Consider the following 26,461-nt stretch of genomic DNA (forward strand, 5'->3'; position numbering starts at 1 on the left):
TTGGGAATACATTGCACAAATCTCCGCCACACATGCGTATACAAGCATGCATGGCGTAAATGTATACGTATGCGTGGCGAAGATATATGGAATTTATTCCCGATAAACCTCAGTTGTAAGTCCAACGTTGTCCTGTCCGTTTCTTCTTGCGCTCGCATCCGTACTTGCTGGAACCCTTTATACGTACACCCTGATCCCGTAGCTAATGGACTAGTTACGTTTAATTAATCCATTAACTCCTTAAGTATTGGCTGCAGACCCCAAGTGTGATAAGCAAAGTTGCAGAGCACCTTAAGAAACCTCTCAATAAATCGTTTCCAACGCGATAAATCTCACGTGGCACTTTCTGTCGCGTTCGAAAGAGAACCCGCGAAATATGAAAAAAATACTACGTGACGGGGCGATTGCGCACTCTTATGTGCAGCTCTCAAACGTGTGATGGATGAACAAGGTCGGCTGCAGCGACGAGCATGGCGCGCGACAGGGCGTTAAGTCGGGTGTAGATATCTGGGCATGCGGCTTTTATCGCCTGACGGCACAAATGCGTCATGCTGGCCGAGCTGTGCCGAATCGATAAGGCGTCTAAGGAGATGAAAGAGAACAAGAAGATATCTTTATTTTATTTTTTTTTTTGCTTGAAATGGGCAAGATCTGGCAGCCTGCGGACTGACTGTAATGGGGTTGGGTGGGAAGGCGGCGTGAGAAGCCGGAATGATTTTCCAGTGGCCTTCAATCTAAAAAAGCGCACTTCGGTTATAATTCGTGTTCGAAGAGATCACCATCTGCTACACTGTAAACACAAATGAGCCCATATGGGCGTTTTAACAGTTGATATGCCATTTTTCCCCCCTAGCTTAAAATGAGTACTCCCACGAGAAGAAGTAAAATAAGCTAGAACCATTATTGTACCCCCGACCCCATTTGATGGGGCATTGCGGTTGTAAAATGGGGGTTTTCAAGGAATAACGGTGGCGTAGGGGAAATTGAGACGAGCCAAACAGAGAAAGGAATAACTCAGCCATGACCAACAAGGCAGTCAGCCGCAGCGACAATTTCAGTAGGATTATTTCTGCAGTCAGATTCGAAATATCCCGCGCAATGTGTGTCGGCGCTGTTTTTCTGTTCGGAGTAGCCGCGCCTTGGTGCTGCAGAGGACGCCGAAGTCGGAACTACGCGCGGAGGAACACCAGCCTTCGGAGCGCGCGCGCGTGCGTTGAAAGCTGCGATCGAGCAGCCATTTGCCAGCGACGGCGCATTCTTCTACCGTGGTTGATGTTTCTCACTGCTTTGAACCCCCAAGACTCCACGGTAAGTGACTTTGAACGATTATTACATGTTCTATGAGTGTGCATGTGTTCTAAGTGAGGAGACGCGCTGATATGACTTATTGAAGGTCTCGGTACAACATGGCGCGACAGTTGGCCGTCCAGAACCATTTTGCACGATCACTGTGTTTCTTCGAGCTTTGTCGTAATCGAATCGACTTGAGTGCTCAGAGTCAAGCGAGTGTACTTAAAAATTAGAATTTTATATAATGAGGGACTTTGCCGCGTCTTTAATTGGGCGGATGTGAGCATTCGACATGATCCCCGAAGCGCAAGCCACTACCACAATAGTTACGTGCAGTGCGAGGTTAGCTAAGCTTCGCCGCCTAACCGCGGCCTGAAAATGTGGCGGCTCGTTAAGGGTTTACTGCGGTGCGCGTGTGTGAGTGTTTGTACAGCGATCATTTGAGCGAGAACCGGCGGCGCTTCTTTGTGCGCGGTATCTGCTAGCTGGCGCGTACGTGGCGCCAATCCCCTAGCTCGTGCGATTGTGTGCAGTAGGTCGCCCACTTAGCGCGCATTGTGCAGATTTGCCAGTACGCTCCTTTCTATCGCCTGTGTCTCTTCGCACCCACGTCGTTGATTGTGCAGGCAGTGCGCGACTGCGGCACGCAGCATGTAGAGCCTGCGCCCGTCGACTTTGATCTACGGGCGTGAAATGTCGGCGGCGCGTTTGTGGTATTAAAAGCGTGTGGTGAGCTTCCAACGGCACTACGGGTGAACGCCGCATGAGCTGCCGGTCAGAGTATAAGAACCTCTTTATTGTTAGCGTACTGCTTGGCGGTAACAGGTGTCCTGCTTGGGTTCAGATTACTGGATACGCTGTCACTTGAACCTCGGCGGCCGGAGCAGGTGAGTACCAGTGGCGGCGGCACCTCGGCGGGCAGAAAACTGTGCCCGTGCCGTGACGAGATATATCAATTTACGCGATAGCATTGCCGGTGATAGGTCATACGGGCGCGTCGCTCCATGCCTGTGTTCTTTGCTGAGGCCGCCACTACGCCTGCGGTGCACTTACTAGGCTATATCTATATAGTCGATGCTTGTGCAATGTTGTTATTCAACAGCTGGCGCTGTGCTCTGGATACCTGAACTTGTTTAATGTTTAATTACTTTGCTGCTGTGCCACTGCGTATTGGGTACAGATATTTAGTATTGAATTCTAGGTGCCAAATTCACACAAAGAAGTTGCGCTTTTCAACTCAGGATCATATCACACATCACAGCGTCATCCTATATTGCACGAGTATTAATAACAAAATTTCTCTTGCTGGTGAAAAAAAAAAGGCAGACCGATCAACCTGTATCTGTGAGAAAAATGTGCTTCAAATCCGCCATTGTCTATAAAAAAAGGTACTACCTTGGTATTCAATGTCAGTAACACTCATAAGTTATGCATCCTTTTGTGTGAAATAATTTGTCTTAGAAGCCATTCATTGTAAGGGATCAGTAAACATCTCATAGCTTAAGTAGTGCATATGTGCATGAGTTGGGCAAAGGTATTGGTTTGTAAAGAGCAAAGCCATTAAGATATAAAATATTGGCAAGCTTAGTTTAACAATAAGCTGACGAATATACAAAACCTAATGTAGCAGCAGATGTTCTCCAAGATAAGCTTGTGACCAGCTTTTTTGTGTTCTGTGTGATCATTGTAGTGTCAAATTTTTCATTTTTATTTCAGGACTGCGGCTGCGGTCGTTTCATTGCCAACTGTGAGGATGAAGCAGCTTCATGGCCGGAGATCGGGTGCCTCCCATCAGTTTCCCTTTTCAGCAATAGAGGCCTTGGTATGCTCTTACCTAGAGTTTGCTTTTTTTACCCTGTATGTTTTGAGCGCAATGGCTAGTTTAGCGGCATTACTTAGAGTGATTGGTGTGACACCTGTTCCATAGGAGGTATGCAGGCTATCCCACGTAACTTTAGCAAACTTTTAAAAATATGAATATGCCACCTAGCTGCACAGAACCTATGTAATGTTGTTTCCTGTCTCTTGGAAATACTTGGATTTGCTGCATTTTGCCTAATTACCTAATTAGTCTTAATCAATTAATTAACTTCTCAAATGTAATTAGATAAAAAGTCTTAATTATAAAATTGTAGAGCAACGTGAAAATTTCCCAGTACAGCTATCTGTGGCTCAATATGTGCTACATAATGTGTTTTTAGAGCATGAAAGAAGCCTGAGAATCTCGCAAAGTGCCTTGAGTATGTTTCTGTGTGACAGCGCCTGTGTTGTGTTCTTCCTTCAGTCCTCGTCTCTTGCGCTGTACTAACAGTCGACCTCGAGTGGCCATTCCCGTGGCAGTCTTGCATGTATTGAGTGCTTGCCCTGTATAGGCATGTGTGTTTCCAGTAAGAAAAAAATACTGAAGGAGCCCAACGTGATGTATTTCAGGACAAGTGTATGGTGTAAATTACTATGTGACAATAAAATAAACTGAAACAAGACTTCACAGTAGAGGTATGCAGGTGTGTGCATCAGCATAATGACGAAAACCTCATGCAAGTTTCGAAAAATATTTATTAAGTTAGTTTCTGTCATTCTTCTCTGTCACATTATTATTGCAAAAATGTGCTCTCTAGTATTGCACAATTAAAAATACAGTTCAAATACATCATTTGCTGGAACCTTGACATTCATAGCAACATAGAGAGGAATGGTTAAAAATTTGCTTTGCTTCTCTGACCTTCATTTTAGGTCCTTCTCATGTTTGCTAAGCTTCTTAAACTATCATAGACCCCTTCCAGGGTTTACAGGCAGCTTGAGCACATTGTGCCAGATTGTGGAGAAGCTGCAGAGGTCGCAGTGTGTATAGTGGTGTCCGGTAAATGCAAGTTTATTGCAAGATGCATTATGCTCAGTACCAATTATATTAAGTTATAATTTTAGCAAAAATCTGTTTTCCAGATATATATCAATGTGTCTCCAAAGAACTGCACTTTTTAAAAGAGTTGCTCATTCTCTGTCTACTGTTCGGTGTTGTTAAATGCATGTATGTTGGACAGCATAGTACTTGGCCTTCAGCTGAAGGTAGTAGTGTAGGTAATAGGTAGTAGTGTAGCAGTAGAGTGGCAGCAGTAGTAGCTTTATGCATGTGCATAAAGCTGCAGTAAGCCAAATGTGAAAAGATAAGGGCTAATACGATACAGCCACGTAGCAAAATTTACACAAGCAAACTGTTTGATGCAATCCCTAGGGAAGTAAGCAAAAATATAAGAATGTGCTTATATGATAAACAATACCTATGTTTCAGGCGCATGGCCTTCTACCGCCATATTCCATAACAGTTCATTATTTAACACTTTAAAACTACTTGCCCTGTTTATGTCTAACTGCTCTAAATTCGAAAATTTTCATTGATTGCACTATGAAGGTTTTGGCCGTGGCTTAAGTTACTGCCAGAATTAAATTTATAGTTGTGGCCGTCCTATGTGTGATAACAAAAAGCCATTTTGGAACCAGGTGACTGTTATGCAGTATGCTAAGTGTGCATATTAGAACAGCCACTTATATTTTCATTGTAACCATGTATTAAGTATGTATGTACACATCTCGAAGCCATAGACTGTGTACTCTTAATTGGAGGTGTTATTGTGTGGAGTAGGTATTTTTGTAAGCATTGTCTAGAATTTGCACTACATTAAGGTGTAGTGAAGCCAAGCGAAAAATATTGACAAAATGGCTAAAGTACATTCTTAAGAGTATTAAGCGCACTTAGATGACTTTACAGCATGTAGTAAAACAAGAATGGGAACTGAAGTGCTTAATTTTTGTTCATTATTACCATATGGCACCAACATGCAATGAAGACAAAAGAGGAAGAGAAGTGAAGTGCACTAAAGGGCAACTCGCTCCTGATGGGAGCTGCATTCACATCTACATGATGCATGCAGTCTTGGAGTTATAGCAGCAGCTAACCACCTGTTCACTTTGTTGCACATTTGTATTGTTTATGTACTAAGTCTGGCCCTGGAAGTGTTAAGCAGTGCCACTTGTGGCATTGGTGCTGCATGCAAGACATCCTTCTAACCACAGGTGTTATGTATTATGTAAACCTAAGTTCTTTTAAATTCATGTAACCCACAAAAGTTACATTTGAGAGGATGTGCCATATTTGCCACCATTGCCATGAGTAGCATTGGCTGACAGTCACAGGGCGAGACGTTAACCTTGCTCAGCTATTATGCAAAACTATTTTACATACAAATGTGGTAATTAGTATACATGCCGAAAGCCTCACAGAATAAAATTTTTTATTCGCATCTTACAACGATTGTTATTTTGCTTTAACTCAGGAGGCCTTTCTACCTGCGTTGCATCCTGTGGCTGGACCACTCCAACGATCTCGGCGGAATCGTTACACAGGTGTGTTCTTTTGTGATTCTCAGTACTGATATTTTCTAGTTTACGTTCAATGTAAATGCACAGATCAAATGAAAAACAGGTTAAAAGATGAGCTCACAGGCACTGTATCCAAATGTTTGTTAGGAAGGAAAATCTTTTTTACAAGTTGTCGTTATAGCAACACAAGAGAGTGTGTACATCACACCACCAGTACCTAGCAAGCAACAGCATTATACCGTAGAAGAAGCCAAAACATCAGGCGAAAACCTGTACTAAACTAGAAACTGTATTAAGACCTTTTCGAGGCTTAAACTATTTCTTGGGTTACTCTGTCTAATTGCTTGAACTGAACTGACGTGTCCTGCAAAACAGTTTGCAGTCGCATTTGATACAATCTGCAGCAAAATATGAACAAAGGGCTGCAATACTCTAAGGGCCTACTATTGAAGTTGCAACCAGTCTTCCCAGTGTACTGCAGCCTCAGGAACATGAAATGTGGTACACTGTACCACATGCACACACAACAAATTTTAATCCATGGGCATCTGTACACTGTGCTTGTGCAGGACTGTGCAACTGGCTGTTTCTTCGTGACTGAAACAGCTACGTACATCAAGACTGTATTGGGAAGCCACCATTTTTTTCAGTCAGTGTAACAGTCCATAAACATATGGATTTCCATGAGCATTTTGTCTGCCACACTTTTCTTTGTCGTTTTTTGTGCACTCCAGCTTTTATGGCTGCAAGACACTTCAGGCTGGCTGAAGAGACAGTGGTAGCCTAGTAGGTGGCCTCACAAAGTTGTTACTTTGATTTTTAAGAGCCGACTTGCTTTTGACAATGCTGAATAACACATCAAAAGGCACGGGATTATTGACAAGGTTAGAATGACTTTGAAAGAAGTTTAAGGCTTCTTTTTAACTCTGATCTGTCTGCTGAGACCAAATCATGTCAGCTTTTAATGAAGCAATGTTCAGGTTGGAAAGCTGCAAGGCTGTGTGGGTACTCAAACACCATCATTGCTTCATATAGCTGAAGTTGCTGTGACATCAAGGCAGAAGCAAATGACATGGCAAAGGAAAGGTTGGTCGACAAAGGACTCATTGGCAATTATGTAGGTTCAAGGGCTATTGCACTGAGTAAGAAAATGTGTTCCTGATACAGCATGAACAGTGTTAATGCTGAAGAACAAACTGGCACCATCTCCCCAGTCCTACACAAGCACGTGCATAGAAAGGGATGCCTGTTGGCCTTAAGGGCCACCACTGGAAGGATCACCTGCTATCGCTATGACATAGAATGTGACATCAGATGACTATGACTATAGTTCACACCTTTGCTGCAGCTCGCTGGCTGGGCAATTGAAGCCTTGATTGTAAGGATGAAAAGTTTCAATCACAAGGTGGCAATTTAGTTGCCAACTCTTACAGCATGGTTCACTACTCAGTGCTGCAGTGCTGGACGTATTTGACCAAGCCTGGTGCGAGTTCTCATGAGTACCCATGTTCAAGCTGCCGCTAGATACTTAGTTGATGAAGTCACTGAAAATGAAATTTGGTCATCGAAAGAGTCATGAAAACGATGCACACAAGGCTTGTAGCGTGCTTACTTGGTATGACCTCAGTCAAGACACCCTGTGTAGAGATGCTGACAAAAGTGCAGCAGAAGTGTGGATTGAGGAGACAAAAATATAAGCTGTTCAAGTTCCACATATAACAAACTGATAATAAATCGCCGTTCAGCAAGAACTCCGGCAAAAGGGGCAAGCCGCACTCCCCACAACGAATGCTATAAAAACAGTACTGTTATTGCAGCAAAATTGCCTATAGCTCTTTTGATAGCTTGATAGCTGGTAGCTGGTAGCTACTTGGTGGTAGCACTTGATAGCTGGTATCACACAATGTTTTCTATTCCACGGAAATATTCCAGCACGTGGGGGCCACAATTCTCCTAGAGGCCAATACAGACACAGGTTGCCAGCAAGCATGGACTAAAGATTTTTCCGTTTGCATTGATGTAGTCTACCACATTTTGTTTTCTTGGGTGCACAGTCACACTGGGGTAACAATTTTCTGCCTGAATATTCATCGCAGGGAGCACTGCAGCCAGCTAAAGCGAGTTTTTTGTTCACACCTTGCCACAGATGTGACAAGATGTAGACTTGACCCATTTTTCTAGGCACATTTGTTGGGTTCAAGAAAGAACACAGAGTAGCTTAAAAACTTTATTCCTTCTAGATTTAAGGCGTGGGGCCAGGTATTAACCATTGTTTTAAGAATTTTACCAAACCGGGAAAGATTCTTTCTTGAAAGTCTTCTCATATCAGCTTGATACAGTCCCTGGCTTAGTATGGGTGCATGTGCTGTGGCTTTGTTTTAGTCTGTTTAAAAGGTCGTTTTTCTTTTGAGTGTTCCAGTCGCAAAGAAATCACAAATATATTTTGATTTCAGGAACCCTTGTGACATTACACAATTCCTTTACATGTTGCAACCAAGCTTATTTTTTAAACACATGCCTTTCTTTCAGCATGAAAAAAACATCTTAGATGAAACAAGGCAAAAATGGCTGCTTATGCATTTGTACGATATTCCAACTGAGAGGGGTGAAAAGTAATAAAATGTTCTACTTTCATAATTTTTCTACCATGTGTACAACATTTCTTAATAGGCATGAAGCAAATTCACTTTTATCACTAGCCTATTACAGAAACAAAAAATGACAAACTGAGCTTTTAAGGGGGCCCTCAGAAGGGCCCAGTCCGTGCGTCTTCTTTTCTAGCGCCATGGCTGTGAGCGCATCTGAGCACATCTGCAGCCTGCACACCCTGTTCTAGAGGTGATCTGCTGCGTGTGGAAAGACTAGACGTGCTGATATGGCGTGGTATTATGTGCACAGTCTTCCCATGTGTTTAGTACACGGGGTTGCATAATCTGTAGTTTCAGAGATGCATTGAAGTTTGAGACAGACAAAGCATTCGCCTCCACTGCCAGCACTTTTCATGATAGTGTCGTTCCACTGTGTGTGGCAGTATCAAAGAGGACAGGGTGGATGCGAAAGCAAGGCTGGGTTTGCTTCATGCTACCTATGTGAAGGTATCGTTAACACACCGTGAAACCGTATCTTTGGTCGCTGACTCTCAAATTCAAAATTTTTTTCTCATTCAGATTTGTGTTTTCTCACTGCGGCCCTTTCCGTGGGAAAACAATCCATTTGCAAATGTACTTATTTGACTAAACGGTCGAATCTGAGTACAACAAACCAAATCGCTGATTTTAGTGCATTCGTTATGTTGGGGTTCCTTTGTATATGACTCCAGAAAAAGCCGACCATTGTCTGCTCACACTCCGCCGTGCCCGTCCATATAGGAATAAACTTAATTTTGGTTGGCCACGATGCTTATCGGTGTAGTAGCTGTCGTGTGTCCACCCATACACATTTTATTGACTTCCCGAAAACCTCAAAGAACAGCTGTATTTTGCTTATGTGCATTCACTAATCAAATAAGTACATGTTTGCTAGAATCCCCATAATATTGCGTCAGCTGGTCTGCTTGAAAATGTTCAAAATATGGCAGTTAGATTTGTAATAGGAAGTCATACTAAAAGGCTTTGTATTACTGAGAGTAAGGGTAAGCTGCAATGGCAGGATTTAAAAGACTGGGAAATCTCTTCAGTTAAAATTATTTCAAGCATATACTGTTCCAAACATGTAGAGATAGAGAAATTCATATCAGGCTATCATCATACCTCACAAGAAAGAGATTACACTAAAAAGGTTTATTAATTTCCTTTTACTTATAGGTGATGCCTCACATTGTTTTTTCCTTGGACCAAAGGGGCTGCAAGGTTTTTCAGCCTACAATTGTTTGCATAGTTTTGAAAGATAATTCCCTCCCTGCTTTGTGTGCTTGATTTGAATGTAAGTTACATTACACAGAATGTATACCCCCCCTGCAATGCCAGTACAGGCGAAGCAGGCACTAAATGAATAACCACGAAAGGATTTTGGAGCGAGCAAAAATGGCATGTGCAATAGATATGCGTAGATGTCCCGTTTGTGTTGCTGTCAAACAAGAAATTGGGATATCGAGGAACTGAGCAAAGTAACTACATGTGTGCTTGCCAAACTATAGCTGTCATTTACACCTTGATTGTGACTTAGCTACCAAAAGAAGTTTTTTTGTCTTGTTCTTTTTCTGTTAAAATGTACTTTTTTCTTTGTCTACTTTCATTTGGGTTTTTGTAGCTATATTGTGCACATGTGACCAATAATGCCGTGTGGAAGTTAGTGGTTGTTGGTATTCCTCACTGCCTGTCGTTTGTTCAATGTGTGTACTAAAGTCAATAGAGCACCAACCAGTATAAACCAGTGTGTTGAATTTGTTTTCTTGTTTTAGTACAAATGATCTGACTGGTTATGTGCCCAAATAAACAATTAGATTATGATAACAAAGTTCATCAGAACATGTCATGCATTTTACTTATAATTACCCTATTTCAACTGCAGAACCCACATATTAAGGCATGTAGATTTAAGTAGAACAAGTCTTTTTGCAATCCTTAGTTCTGAATAGGTGAGAGCAGTGCTAAGGACACAAAGTGAGTCCACATAGATAAATGGCATGGTGCAATGTGCACTGACTAATAATTGATGTGCTTTTGCAACAGACAAGCAAATAAATATCCAGTAATGCCTTGTCAAAGGCACGAAAGCACATAAAGAGGCAGGGGGTGGTCAGATACAAATGTGCCGTGGTTTCAGGTTTGTTAACAAGCATACCACTTTTCTGTAACTTCTGAGAACAGGTGCTGCGCTGACACATTATTCTTTTTTTTGCTTGTTATTTTGTGGGATTTGATTAGTTTCTGGGTTAATGGTTGCTGCTTTCGCTAACATGTTGCACTTATGAAATTTGGGCTGTCATCTGCACTGTTTACAGTGTATGTACTCTTATGGTCACATTATAGTGGTGCTTAATCGTGAAGGCTCTCATTCAAATATAAGCTTGTCTGGTCTACATATGCTTTCCTTCATGCCAAAGGAATAAGATATACTATGTTTGTGTCAGAAGGAAAAAAACTGAGACTGGTGTCTATTATTGCACATAAATCTATGCTTAGTTGCGTTAACATTTTTGCATAATTTCAACAACTTATTTAGTGCATTTTTGTAACATTCACACTCTTTCTTATCCACTTAGGTGTAAGGAATAAAGGCAAAAAAGTAAAGCATTGCAGTGGATTTAACTTAATGCTCTTGATTCTTGTTACCTTCTTGATAGCTTTTCTATTTGGAAGAGCATATTTACAAAAGCATGTTTTGACCAAATAGGCTGCTGTTTGGGAGGCTTTGCAAGCACCACTATAACGTGACAAAAGCAGTGTGTGGCCATTTGGTTATATAAATTCTGGTGTAATGACACCACAAAAAGTAAACAAAGATATGTACGCACATGACACAAGCACCGGATCTCACTTCAAGCTTTAAAATAAGGAAACAGGCAATATTTAATAACAGGTGGAGACATGATGTGATGATATCTGTTAAAAGAAATTCTTTATGCAGTGCAACTAATGGATCACTGATACATTCGTCATACTTTTTAAATGTTGCAAGCCACAATTACCTTGCATGTTGTCAGGTCGTAATACCTGGCTACAACGCAAGTTTTATGGAACACAGGACCGCAGTCACATTCTTTGCAGTATTCAACATTGTGTGATGGAGGATTGTTTCACACGGATGACTCATACTCCCTCAATTTCCCTGATTTCGCATTAATAGAGCATCCCATCTGTCCAATGTAGGCACGGCCTTATGATGGCAGCAGACTACACAACGCTTGCGGCCTAGCTCACTAGATGCATATTGTGCTTCAACCACAACCAACCTTTTCCTTTTTTTGGCTTCTGCCTTTTATTACAGCACAAAACTCTCCTAACAAGGGCCTGAGAAAACAATGATTTGCGCAACTAAATTAGGCATGAATATGGAATATAATGAATGAGATGAAGTAAAAAAGTGGTTGCAGTTGTTTCGTATGCATTTGTAATTTTCATGGGTAATTGTGTAGCTGGTCTCTACGGGCAAAAATTTTTTTTCTGTATGAAACATGTGATGAGAGATTTGCTCTGATGAGAAAAAAAGACAAGCCAGGAAAACAAATTAATTTGTTGCGTGCAGCACAATTTGCAGGCGGTGCACTGTGCAACGGAGGTTATGTACAGTCAGCCATTCCCATCCAGTCATGCTTGCATTGCATACACACATTGTATTAATTTGAGATTGCGGCTAATGAAGTTTGTGTGGAATAACTCTCATTCGCACATAGTGATGCACTGCAAAATAGATTGGTTCGTTCCTGTGTTCATCAAAACTCGTAGCCAGAAATTATGAGCAGATGTACATAAGATAATTAAGCTTTGCCAGATTAGCACGAAAAGGACAAATGCATCAGTCATTCTCAGTTACATTGCACAAAGAATTTGTTTTTGAATTAATGACATCACTTCCTGTCACTATGTGTTGTATATGATGTCTGTTTTCTTGTTAAAGCGAGACTTGAGGTTAGGCACTTGTGTCCTGCATGTCTTTGTCTTCGTTTGCTTCTGTGGTGCCATTACACCAGAATAAGTCCATGACAGGAGCTGCCAGTCTATGCATTGGGCTCAGTACGCCTGGCGGCCTGAATGTGACGAGTGCGAAGTAGCAGTCAGAACTTCAGAAGGGTAGAATTTTGTGTCGGTGGTGCATATTACAGTATGGTGAAGCGCTATAGATGGAACAGTGTGAGGCGAGACAGATGGGAAAGTGCTACAGACAACTGTGAATGTTTACTGGAAAGTTTCGCTGCAGTGGGACAATGCATGCGTTATCCTGGTGCAGCAAAATTTGCCAATGTTCATAGTTGTCAGTAGCACTTGCCCATCTACATTACACTTCACCGTACACTAGTAGCAGTAACAACAGCAACCAACTGACCCGAGCAATAATGAAAGCCCACAGAATTGCCAAATTGTAGGAGAAATGTTTCAGTGTAACACATGTTTTGTTAACTGACAAGCAAATGTCATACATGTCTGCGAACCGATGATCAGATGCATTTTTCATGCACATACATTATTTTGTACAACTGCTTCCTGCTTTGGTTTTTTATGGCTTTTAGGAAGCATTCCAAAGTACTTAACTGTTTGTCTGTTCTAAAATTGAATCTGTTCTCAGCCAGCACTATGTGGCATTACTGCATAAGCCCTTACTTCGTCAGTGTCCTTCGCACTGTTCCCAACTAAATATGAATAACCAAATAACCATGTTTTTAAATTTTCAGATTATGAAGAGAATGCTATTAATATGTATTTCATTAGAAAAATTTTCTCAATTTTAGGAAGAAGTCTGGCTGGCCCCAAGCCTGGTGCAAAATGAAGAAATGGCACTCCACATCAATTCATGTTTACTTGTCGTCATAACCAGTCTGTTAGCTTAATTTTTGGTTCTTTCTATTGAATTCTCAAGAAAGGTACCAACTCTGTCATTCATTGAAAACAAATTTTTGCACTTGGGGATGCAGCCATGCACAAAGCCTTTGAGCTCATTAATATCTTTATTTTTTAAAGAAAGTGCAGCTCCTGCGTGGAGCAATAGGTTGAATAAGACGAGGGTAAATGAAAAGATGGCGAAATTAGTCATCAACAGTTGTCCAACAAAGGAAGTCTCAAGCTGGAGGCAACATCTTTGCAAGAGAACCAAATGGCTCCAGCCTGAGACATTCGTTGTTCAACCTGGCAAGTCTCCTTCTCGAAATATTTCCTCTAGCCTGAGACCTATAGCCATTCCACCACCCTTGACCAACAATACACCTATACATTTGGTAACCCATGGAAAGGTAGCAAATTCACATTCAAGGAAAGGGAATGTAGTGTGCACCCTGGAAGGTAGCATGAACAGTATTTTATTTACTTAATGAAATGCAGATTTGCTATCCAATTACTTTATTTTGATCCCCGTTTTATAATTGGACAGCATGGTTCCTCGGAGAGAATAATAATTCGAAGCTTACACAATTTTGCTCCTTTATGTCCGTTAAATCTGTCCTGGTTGCTACACTATCAGCCCTGTCTGCAATTGCATAGCAGTGTTTTGAGCATGCATCCAAATTCAAAAGAATAGTTAGGCTTCTACCTCAGAATGTTTGCTACTGTGTTGCAGCTCGAATTCTATGTCTAGGTGGTCACTGTGATGCCATGTGCTTTTTAAATAAGACCAATATGCTATTTGAAGGGCAATTAAATGCAATCTCAAATGACCTCAGCTTGGGGAATGACACAATTGGAGGTCAATGTGATAAGGAGGATCTGATTTCTGAAAACAAGGCACTTAAACGGGAGAAAGCATGACTAATTTCGTCTAAAGATGCTGCTATTGGATATGATCAGGGAAGGTACTTGTTCGTGGCTGCATTTGCAACATGTTACATTGCTGGCTTTATATATTGCACTGGGTACAGTGAAATGTTGCTGCTTGCACAATATTCAACTAAACATGGTAGCCATGCTAATGTGTCCATGCAGAACACAACTCATCCACTATTATGGACTACAGTGGAACCTCAATAAACGAAAATCGCTTCGAAACTGCCGCTTAAATAGGACACCATCCTGATAATTGGTTGGCTCTCTGCAATGTCTCTCAGTAAATATAATGCCTGGTAAATGGAACCAATTTCCCTGGCACCTTGCGGCTCCATTTAAAGAGCACCCACTGTAAAAATATAGGGGGGATCGTGTTTGGAACTTTCGTAAATGTAGTCTTAAACAAAACCGCATTTCAGTGGGAGCGAAATGCAAAAGCACCCATGTACTTAGGTGCATGTTAAAGAACCCTAGGTTGTCCAAATTAATTCGGGGTTACTCGCTATGGCATGTGTCATAATCAGAAGGTGGGTTCTGGTTCGTAAAAGACAATAATTTTTAATAGCTTGCTCAGAAATCCAGCACTAAATTATGTAGCTCGTTTGTGATGAGTCCCAATTTCTTAATTTAGTACTTTGACATTTATCATATTTGTGTGCTAGTCCATGCAAAATACAACTGATCGGCCTCATTATACCAGCCACTGTTAATTAGGAATGGCTTAGTCAAGCAACTTAAACTTACAGCACGAACATCTAAGACGAACCACAAAAGGAAGATACGACACACACTGGTGCTAACAACTTCTTTATTTCTTCGTCGTCGATGCAATATAAACCCTAGGCCACACTACCGCGCAGGCACTCAGATTACATTACAGAGATCTGCCAAATTATCACATACGCAAGCGTAGGAAGTCAAATTCAGATGGATGCAGGGACAAAGATATCTTACTAATGCAATTATCGCCCTGCCTTTCTTGTGGTAGGCCTCTAAGGCAAGCCGCACATGCTCATTCTTGCTTTTGCCAAGAATCGACGTCCCATCAAGTTGTGCCTCACAATTGTTGCAAGAGTTTATATGCGCACCAAGGTGCGCTCCTCTATCTACATTTTTGTTTACTTGTTGCGCATGTTCCCTGAGTCGTTCATTGACGCAATGCCCTATCTAGCCAAGCTATGTCTTACCACATGAGAGTGAATGGTATAAACCACGCCGACCGCGCACAACACGTATGAAGCATCATGCCGAATTTGGCATCCTCCTCTGCCCTCTCCGCAGGTGCGGGAGCATAGCTTTAAAAGCTTGTTCGGTGCAGAAAACGCCAAAGGAACACTATGCCTCCAAGCAATTTTCTTGAGTTGATAGATGACCTTATGTGTTTAAGGGACCGCGCAGGGAACATGCACAAAAAGTAAACAAAAATGTAGATAGAAGAGTGCACATTGTTGCGCATATAAACTCTTGCAAAAATTGTGAGGCACGACTTGATGGGACGTCGATTCTTGGCAAAAGCATGAATGAGCTTGCGCGGCTTGCCTTAGAGGCCTACCACATAAAAAGGCAAAATGATAATTGCATCAGTGACATAGCTTTGTCCCTGCACCCGTCTGAATTTGAGTGCCTACGTTTGCATATGTGATAATTTGGGAGATCTCTGTAATGTAATGTGTGCGCCTGTGCAGTTGTATAGCCTAGGGCATATATATGCATCGACGACGAAGAAATAAAGAAGTTGTCAGTTAGCGCCAGCGTCTGTCGTATCTGCCTTTTGCGGTTCGTCTTAGGTGTTTGCGCTGTAAGTTTTAAGTTCAGAATTATGTACCAACTAGGCCAAATGAAGTTTTACTCTTAGTCAAGCGAGCTCAATATATAGTCTGTGCAAAAGTGTGGAGTGTCAGTACAAAGTAACAGTTCAAACACATGGCTCTGTAGTTACAGTTCAGTATGAAAGGAGATAAGATTTCTTAGCATTTCTTTCATTTACTAATTTCATTGTGTTAGGACATGTAGAATACTAGCAACTGGCATGCTTACAACGTACAGTGCTCTTTTTTAAAATCCAGACAATTGTTTTACTGGGGCAGAAATGTGCTTTCTTTTGGGCCCGGAAGTGAACATATTATATTTCTTACATTTGGTGTAAAATAAATTTTCTTCACTGTCAGTGTGTCTCGTGCATTTTTCCTTTCAGCAAGTAGCAACTGCTCTCGAAGGCGTTTGCTGGCCTCGGAGGCACTGCCGATAAGCTAGGACGACTGTATAAAAGCTTTGCAAAGAGGGGCTCTGTGATCAGCGAAAGGGAAAAAAAATGAAGACGTGCGGTGACGGGTTCATTCGCCATTGGACCACGTGTGCGCGTGACTTGGTCGATTCAGCGGTGGCCCTGTGCCGTCGATTGGACCACGTGTGGCGAGCCCGCGGCGAAATGCTTCGTGGCGGTACGCCGCGCCTATGCAGCAGCAGACGGAACACCGCAGGCCAAGGTGTCGGACGCCGGCGTTCGCTCCGAGCAGGTGCGACGCCTGCTCGGGTGGCAGCTCACGGACGGCCGAGTTCCCTTGAGCCTTGATCGCCGGCGTTCGACATTTCGGCCTGCGGTGTTCCGTCTGGTACTGCGTAAGCGCGTGACCCGCGCCACCATGCATTTCGCTACGAGCTTGCCGCACCTAAACTAAAATGCCTTTAATTCCTTCACAATACTCCCATTGTACCTCCCAGTCAAATAGGGGGGGGGGGGGGTGAAGTGGGCGTATTAGGTACCCCCGTTGTGTGCCCAATTAATGCCCACGTCAATGGGAGTTTTATCGTACGCCCTTTCAATGGGAGCAAAAAGATGTACAAAAGGGAATGCGCTAGAGGACAAGCAAAAAACGCCCATCTGGGTGTTTTCTTGTTTACAGTGTACAATGCGCATTTGGCATCTCATAGGCACATTTTCGAGGCGTTCTTCATCATGGTATCAGGGATAAAGTTGCAGGCTTGCCTTATTCTTTCTTTTAGGTTCTTTCATGTAGTTGTTAGTGTCCGGTATACTTGATCCTTGACGTAGCCCCAGAGAAAGAAATAGAGGGGAGTTAAATCTGGCGTCCGTGCCGGCTAAGTACTGGGCCCATGCCGTCCAATGCACTGCGGCGGGAATACTTTATGCTGCCATTTCCAAGCTTTGCTGCTGCCATGCGCTGGAGCACCTTCATGCTGATACCAAATACCCTTGATCCCAGCCAACGGAACTTCGGAATGAAAATCCTCAAGCGCCCCATCAAGGATGTCGTTGAGGTATATTTCGCCTGTAAGCTTGTTATCAAAATCCACGGGGCCAATGATAAGGCCATCGTAAATTCCATACCGCACATTAACCGACCACTGATATTGTTGATGTATCTTAAAAACCAAGCGATGATTTTCGTCGCTCCACTAGTGAGCATTGTGGATGTTCACTCGGGCATTACATGAGAAGGTAGCTTTATCCATCCACAGTATCATGTTGACAAAGCCTGGCTCTTCTTCCGTCTTGACTATAATCCAGTTTGCAAAGTCCTTTCGATTTCGGAATTCGCGGAGCTCCAGCATCTGGTGCACCTGCGCGTGGTTCGGATGAAGTTGCCTCCTCTTAAGTACACTCCACACTGAAAACTTTGACCCTACAGCTTCAGAACCCGCGCTACGAACACTTGCATGTGGGTCTGAAGAAAATTTTGACAGAATAAATCTCCACGTCGTCGCCCAGGATTGAAGATTTATGTCGTTTCGTCGTAAAACTCTCAGTCTGTCTCAGCGTTTAATATGTACACACAATCGTCATTGAGCTCAGGCGCGCACCTGGATGCCAGTGTTGAAATACCTCGATTGCGCGCCTTCTATGTCCACTTGACGCACGTAGAGCGATTGTGCTTCATTATGATTCATTATGCAAAAAGGTGAGGCGTGCACACAGGACACAAGAGAAGAGAAGTGGACCCCCCCCCCCCCCCAACACGAATTCCACTTCCTTTCTACTTCTCTTGTGTCCTGCCTGCATGACTCACCTTTTTGCATAATGAATCCTTATCAACTAGCTCAGCTTTATGTCGTTCTAAGTCTCATTGGAGTAAGCCATATCTGTCGCTCAACGTTGGTTACAACCAAATAGCGTTGCTGTGGAAAACACAAGGTAAATATACCTGGTAGCGAAGCTTCAATAGGAGCCCATACGTTCAAAACATGGCGGTCCATCGGCGGTTCATGGGGCTTAGCGCCATCTGTATGTGGTGGGAACACTTGCGGCGGAAGAAAAATACCATGACGCCATGTCCGTTAAAAGCAGAAGTGACGTCATTTTGCTTTCGAAGGCGCAAAATTTGTTTTGTTGGCCTGCTTTTGGAGCTATATATTCAATGCCCCGCCATTCGACTTGATGGGCGTTTCGAGCTTTCAGCGTGGAAAGTGATGCAGGAAAAGCCAGCCGTACGGTTGTCGAAATCGTACCCCTGCACAGAACATACTTTCCTTGGAGGCCGACGAAAGCTTTAGGTGTAGAGTGCTGATCCTATCGTCGGACGCCAAGCTCATCGGCCGGTGCAATCGCACGAAAACAACTACACAATTATCTGGCAGTCGTAACTCACTACTTTTGACTGAACAGATTAAGAAGCGATGAAGCTACCCGCGTCACCAAACTCAAACTTCGACAAGCAAGAAAGCGCAAGTAAAGGGGGCATATTTCAACAGGTGAACTTTACGAGTGCGCCTTTCTGCCCATTTCATGACGTGCATTGCATTGCGAGTGATGGTGGCGTCAACGCCCCCTCTAGCGATGGGCGCCGCAAACAAATTCATTTATTAATAATAATAAAATGGAACAAACTTGTATTTTCTTAACTCGTCACGAATATGTGAAATTGACCAGGAATTTTATTTCCGCTGAATGGCTCTAACTGTTTCTCGCTTGAATTAAAAAACGCTTTTTTCTTTCCCAATGTTTGTTCCCTCCAAACATAGTCGCGCTTCAATCGCTGCTCCCATAACCCCCCTTGCTGATGTCGTTCACAATCTGTACTGAACCGCTTTTCGCCCGAAGCTTCGCGACCTATTTGGATCGATCTTGGAAAACACGCAAGGATACGGGCGCCCGAGGAGCATTGGATATATTGCAGTTCGCTGGGATTGGTTCAAGCGAGGTACATAAGATATGACCTACATCCGGTCGACTGGAACAGCCTGCGAGCGCACTCAGGCACTGACGCGTCGGTCACAGCGCACAAGTGTGAACCCAGACGTGGCCACTCGATACTGCGATGACGAAGCAATGCGCACGAGCAGGTTGCGACGTCAAAAAAGAACTGCTGTAGACAGTAAGTGTGAGAAGGACAGCAGACGGGGTCAGTGCGAAAAGAATCATCTGAAGAAGACATGCGTAATCTTTCTTGAATATACCCAAGGTTATTTTTCTTACCATTAATTTTGTCCCGGTGTGATTTATCCGCTGCTATTCGAGCCCTAAGGTTTAATGTTGTAGCATCATCGTTCAATTCGAAAACTACTACAAGGTCATTTGTGTACAAGGGCAAAATTGTAGCAGCCGCCATCGCCTTCCATCGTTACCCATGCGCTTCGGCCTTTTCTTCTTTCAAGCAGAATCAAAATGCTGCTTTCGTCTTTTCTTTTTCGTGGCTTTAGAAGCTTTATCACTTCGGCAATGCTCGGCCAGCAGCATGCATTTGAACCGTCATGCGTTAAGAGCCACATGCCGAGATACCTACACCAGGCATAACGCCCTGTCGCGGGCCAGTCTCGCTGCAGCCGACCTTGTTCATCCATCGCACGCTTGAGAGCAGCACAATAACCATGCGCAAGCGCCTCATGACGTGCTATTTTTCATATTTGGCGGGTTTTCTTTGGAACGCCGGAAAAAGGAACACGTGCGATATATCGTGTTGGAAACAATTTATTGGGAGGTTTCTCAAGGGGCTCTGAACATTGCGTATCACACTTGGGATCTGCAGCAAATTGTTAAAAATTGATTAATTAAACATAACTAATCCGTTAGTTAAGGGGAAAATAAAGATGGCCTGAGTAACTCTAGGCCAGTGCCAACATTATGCATTCTGTTGTACTCGCGTCCGGAGTGCCCTTCATATTCAAAACGTTGTCTCAAACTATGTGGGACAACCTGTATATAACTCAGTAGCAGAAATAGATATCACTGTTCTCCAGATTGCATTTTTTATTGCATCTTTCAGTTCATTTGATGTAGAAATTAGCACTTTACGTTTTTACGTTTACGTTATTAGCAAACATATTTTACGGAATCAACACACCTTATGAATGAATACCTGCTTACTGATAAACTACTCCAAAACCCAGGCGGTGCTTTTTCGCCCCAGAAAGACAGTATGCACCGTACCTTCTCCGTTTGTGATCAGTAATATTCAAATTACCTTCGTGCCTTTCCCTAAAACCTCAGCTGTGTTCTACCAGGGACAAGTGTTATGGGCTCACCACTTCGCAAGCCTGAAGTCCAAATTATCGAACGTTGTAGGAGTTAATGTATGCCACAAGTTTCTAACGATTACACAGAAACTAAGACTATACAACGACTTCGACTAAAGCCTACATTGTTGCCATTTAATCTGTGACAATTGTACGAGACGATCCGCAGGTGAACTTATAGACTTGCAAAAAAATGCGTTACGGGCCATTGCTAATTTATTCTGTAACGGCTTCGTAAAGCTGATTTCACTCTGAGTATAAATTATTACATTCTTTAAAGATGGAAATCCGTAATGACCCAGACAGCCTAGGATCTACTCGAAAATTAAAACCATTATGTCAGTTTGCTCCACGAGATGATGATGATGTAAAGGTTTTTGTGGTGCAAGGGCCAATCATGGCCAAAGATTGCCAAGCAATGGTGTTATGTTCTCGGTGATGAAAGTAGCGACAAAGGATAAGGTGGCTGTCTATGACGATATAGCGTGGCTATAGAGGCATAAGACCGGAAGCAAGATATGAACATGTTAACATAATGACACTGGCTTGTGAGGAGTGCTGTGAACCGAAAAGGTATACCATGAAGGAGTGACATACTGAAAACGTGTATATGCTACTAGCACTACTTATTTATTTATTTTATTTATTTATTCTACCCTCAGGGCCGAAGAATTACAGAGGGGAGTGGCAAAAAAAACATTTCTGTGAAAAGATACATTTATACATGGAGATACATAATGTACGAATACAAATACAATACTCTAATCAACAAATCAAATCAGTACAAATCACCAAACTATAAAACAATGTGAAACGACTAGATGATACAGGTAAGCACAAGCAAACAAGAAGAAGCAATGAAAAAATTACATGAGGTTTAATTCTATGCACCAAGTCTTACACCAATCGGACACAGCATCACGATCAGACTGTAGAATAGTAGCATCGTAAGGACTAGTTATTTCTCGAAATATTACACAGTCATCTGCAAACAAGTTGATATGGGAAGAGACGCAGGAAGGTAAGTCGTTAATGTTGATTAGAAAGAGGAGAGGGCCAATCACCCATCCTTATGGTACCCCTGAGGAAACAGGACTCGGAGGAGAGTCAGTGGCATTAACAGAGACAAACTGGGAACGATTTAGTAGAAAACATATAAGCCATGCAAGTTGTTTGGAGTGCAAAATAGGAACTGCAACTTGTATAAAAGGAGATTATGGCATACTTTATCGACGGCTTTTGAAAAATCTAAAAATATATTCAGCTAAAGAGGAACGATCGAGGATAGCATGAAGACGGTGAGCGAAACATACGAGTTGAGTGTCACATGAGAATGTCTTGCGGAAACCATGTTGTGAAGGCGAAAAAAATGAGTTCGATTCAAGAAAAGAAACAAGGTTCGAAAATAGAATGGATGGATGGATACAACTTTCTTGTAAGCCCGGCAAGGTTTAACGCGACCCGAGCTCAGGTCTCCCACGGAGGAACGTCAAGGCCCTGCCCCAACGCCGCCTCACGGGCTTGCTGGACTACCCACATCTGGATTCCGAGGTCTGAGCTGCGCAGAGCGGCGGCCCACCTCGACGACAGGGTCTCCGGAGTAACTGCCATCCCTCCTATACCTACATTGCACTCCCACAGCATGTGTTTGAGTGTTGCTGGTCTTTCTTGGCACAATTTGCACGTGCCGTCCTGATGCTTATCTGGGAAGATACGTTTGAGACGGAATGGATTAGGGGACGTGTTTGTCTGGAGTTGTCGCCAGGCGACGGCCTGCCTCCTGTTCAATTTGGGACTCGGCGGTGGGTATATCCGTCTGGCGTTCAAATATGCACTGGTGATGTCGTTGTATCTGGTGAGCCTGTCCCGTTCTGCTCGAGAAGCGTTCGCTATCGTGCGAGAGGCGTTGCCCTGTTCGGCGCGGCGGGTCATGTCTCGCGCCATCCGGTGCGCCGTCTCGTTTAGGTTCGGGAACGCGTCGCCTTCGGTGGTGACGTGTGCGGGGAACCATATGATCCTCGAGCTCGCGGTTTTGGATCTGCCCGCTTTGGCCAGAATGGACAGGGCTTCCTTGGAAATTCGACCTTTGGCATAATTCTTTAGTGCCGTTTGCGAGTCACTTAGTACGACTTCGCATTCCTGTTCTGTGAGGGCCAGCGCAATCGCTACTTCCTCCGCTATTTCCGAGTGTTTGGTGTATACACTGCATGTGGTTCTGATTTTTGACTCTGCGTCTATGACTACGGCGGCATATGTTTGGCCGTTCGCATATTCGGCTGCGTCGACAGAGCGCGCGTTTCTCTCCCTGCCGAATGAACGGAGCAGAGCCTCGGCTCTTGCCTTTCTTCTACCTCGGCTGTAATCGGGGTGCACGTTTCTTGGGATGGTTGCCACCGTAATGGTCTCTCTGATTTTGTTGGGGATTTGCATTTTCTGGCCGTGCTGGTTGTGGTACGTTATGCCGAGCGTGTTCGTAATGTGTCTTCCCTTCGTGGTGGTCGACAGGCGTTGGAGCTGCGAGATGCGTTGTGCTTCGGCTATTTCTTATATGGTGTTGTATATGCCCAGCTGAGTCAGGAGCTCGGTGCTCGTCGATTCCGGTAGGCCCAGGGCTATCTTGTACGTTTTCCTTATGAGCGTGTTAATCTTGTTCTTTTCCGCGACGTACCAGTTGTGGTAGGCGGCTACATAGGCGATGTGGCTGACAACGAATAAGTGGATCAGTCGAATGACGTTGTCTTCCTTCATGCCCGCGTGTCTATTGGTTATTCTCTATGAGTCTCGTGGCGCTGATGACTTTGCCTTCGATCTTCCTCACGGTTTCACCGTTAGCTCCGTTGGCCTCAATGATCATTCCGAGCATTTTGATCTTGTTTACTTTGGGGATTGCGTTTCCGTCTTGGGTGTACAGGCCGATTTCCTCGTACTCCCGGGGTCCTGTGTAGCTCTTTGGTGGCATGCCTCTGCGCGTGGGCCGGTAAAGGAGTAGTTCGGACTTGCTCGGGGAGCATTTGAGGCCCGTTCCTTGGAGGTACTCTTCCACTTTGTGAATGGCCGTTTGTAGTGCGTGTTCAATTTGCCCATCACTGCCGCGGTCTGCCCATATCGTTATATCGTCTGCGTATATAGGGTGGTGGATTCCTTCGATTTCGCGTAGTTTGCTGGGGAGACCCAGCATGACTAAGTTGAAAAGGAGCGGAGATATAACTGAGCCCTGGGGGGTACCTGCACTTCCCTGGGTTCGTTCTTCGGACTCGAGGTCGCCAACCGTGAGGATCGCTTTGCGATCGTTCAGAAAGTCCCTCACGTAGTTGTAGGACCTTTCCCCCAGCTTCAGATTAGACACTTGTTTAAGGATCGACTCGTGAGCGACGTTGTCGAATGCTTTCTCCAGGTCTAGTCCTAGGATGGCTCTGGTGTTTCTTGTCTTGTCGTCAAGGATCTGGTTCTTTAGTTGTAACATGACGTCCTGCATGGACAGGCGGGATCGGAAGCCTATTATGGTGTGGGGGTAGGCTTCCGCCTCTTCTAGATGGCTGTTGATACGGTTCAGAAAGGCGTGTGCCAAGACCTTACCCACGCACGACGTGCGAGAGATTGGGTGTAGGTTCTCCCAACTCAACGGCTTTCCGTGCTTGGGTATGAGGATAGCCTTGGACCTCTTCCACTGCTCCGGGATGCGGCCTTCTCTCCAGCACTTGTTCATATAGCCCAAGACGTGAGTGATTGAAAATAGAATATGCTCGAAAATGTTACATGGAATACTAGTTAGAGAAATGGGGCGATAATTTAGAGGCGAGTGTTTATTACCAGACTTGTGAAGCGGAACTACCCTCCCGATCTTCCAGTCAGTGGGGAGGGAAATGTTTTCTAGAGACTGCTGAAAAAATGTTTTTTAATTGATGAGTAACAGACTATATTTATAAGAAACCTAAGATGAATGGAATCGTACCCAGGTGAGGAGGAGGCTTTTAAATTTTTTATAGCCTTGAGCACGCCATTGTAGTCAATTATAATGGAAGACATTACTATAAATCCTAAAGGTTTAACATGAGTAACCATTGTTTGAGTTGTTGTAGAGAAGTTACGGACAAAGACTTCATTTAACACACGGGTACACTTCGCATCAGGTATAGTATTCCCTGCAGAATCAACAAGACTGATTGCGCTATCACTTTTAGGATGAAACACGCGCCAGAACTTTTTGGGATCGGATGTGAGCATTGAAGGTAACGTGCCATTTAGAAAAGTATCTTTAGCAGTCTTTATGGCTGCTCTGTACACGGCGGAAGCTTGTTCGTAGGCTGCCCAGCGGCCTTCATCTGAGGACTGTATTGCTGAGCGGTATGTGCATTTTTTCTTATTCGACAAACTTTTTATGTGGCGGTTGTACCATGGTGCATCAGCATTTGCAATTATCGTACGAGTAGGTATGTATTTATTTGTTTATTCTTGAACCTTAAATAAAAATGAATCCCAGTTTAATTGTACCGTTCGCTCTTCAAAACCATCGAGAAAACCGTCAAGAAAAGTGCAAAGATCCTGGCTGATTACCTCGAAATTCGCATTTCTATAATCTTTTGTAACTTTCTTTCTGTTTTTGCATTTTGGACGTGAAAGGTTACTGCGAGATGATAGAATGGAGTGGTCACTCATACCGGGAAGGTGAGTAACGTTAGAAACGTATTCGGGATGTGTTGCTAGTACGAGATCGAAAATCTTTGCTCTTGATTCAGCGATCCTAGTTGGTTTCGTTATGAATTGTGTTGAAGAAAATACAGAGCACATATCCAAAAATTATCTTGCGAGAGAAGAAGGGGGATTCAGCGCAGGTGGCTCACAGTCCCACGAAACATTAGGCATAATAAAATCCCCCATTAAGTAAAGCGGTAACCTCCGGAATCGACACACTACAGAATTAATGACATCGTGCAGTTCGTCAAAGAAAATGGAATTGTGAGAAGGGGGGCGGTAACAGACGCCAATAATTATTTTTGCTTGGGAAATTCAGCGACAACGCAAACAGTTTCCAACTCACTTGGAATGTGGATGCGGTACGATGGGAGGTCTTTCGAGATGGCGAGCAATACATCTCCGCCTGTCCGCGACCCTCCATCACTGCGATGTACAGAAAATTGATTAACTGGCGAAAAAAGTTCATGATCCATTACCTCTGGCCGAAGCCACGTTTCTGTTAATACGACAATGCGTGCATTGCAAGTATCAATAGCAGAGTTTAAAAGGTCACGCTTCTTAGGCAGACTTCGAACATTAGTAAAGAGTACAAATGTGTGTAAGTGATCTTGCCCACAGCCCCTCGCGCCCCTCTAGCTTGGCGCACTTTTGGTTGCGCTGGCATTTGTACGGCGCTTATCAGATGAAGCAAATTGCTTAAGTTCAGCGACGCTGTCTGTTTCTGCAGTGTACACCTAATGCTTTTTATTCCTGACAAAGGTCTGTACCTAAGCTGATAGGGCTACGTTTCCGTTCGACTTTTGGCAAAATCAGCAAGCTTCGAGCATATACGACGCGTTGCGGGTGAAAAATCTTCGCTCGTAGTGATGTTATTTTCTTTTACCTCTTTGCGTGCGCTAGAAACGTTTTGTTTAACTTTGTAGTTTGAAAACTTCACAACAATGGGGTGCACTTGTTGGCGGCGAAAGGTCCGATACGATGCGCATGATCGATAGCATTATAAGGCAAATTATCCGCAACACAAAAAGGGCAGATTTGACAGGTACTTCAGATTGCTCCCACGATTCAGGAGAGTCAGGTATACCTCGAAAAATTAAGTTGTCGCTACGCGACCTATCTTCTAAATCGTCTATACGAGCTTCCGAAAAGTCATGCTTGGCGGTAGCGCCTTCCAGTGTTTGGCGTACTCCGTTAAGTTCTTCAGACGTATTGTCGAA

The 26,461-nt window shown here is 43.6% G+C and overlaps 1 protein-coding gene and 1 long non-coding RNA gene across 2 annotated transcripts in view; both read left to right on the top strand.

The window, feature by feature from the left end:
* The window catches only part of LOC129383039 (uncharacterized), a 144,371-nt gene that overhangs the window by 3,805 nt on the left and 114,105 nt on the right, over positions 1-26,461 (top strand). The window lies entirely within an intron of this gene.
* On the top strand, positions 243-16,245 carry LOC140216833 (uncharacterized). The gene is made up of 4 exons (XR_011893530.1): positions 243-1,308; positions 3,007-3,112; positions 5,622-5,691; positions 13,055-16,245. It is a non-coding gene; the product is annotated as an uncharacterized lncRNA (long non-coding RNA).

The sequence above is a fragment of the Dermacentor andersoni genome, chromosome 3 (assembly GCF_023375885.2).
Source record: "Dermacentor andersoni chromosome 3, qqDerAnde1_hic_scaffold, whole genome shotgun sequence".
In the NCBI taxonomy this organism is placed as follows: domain Eukaryota; kingdom Metazoa; phylum Arthropoda; class Arachnida; order Ixodida; family Ixodidae; genus Dermacentor; species Dermacentor andersoni.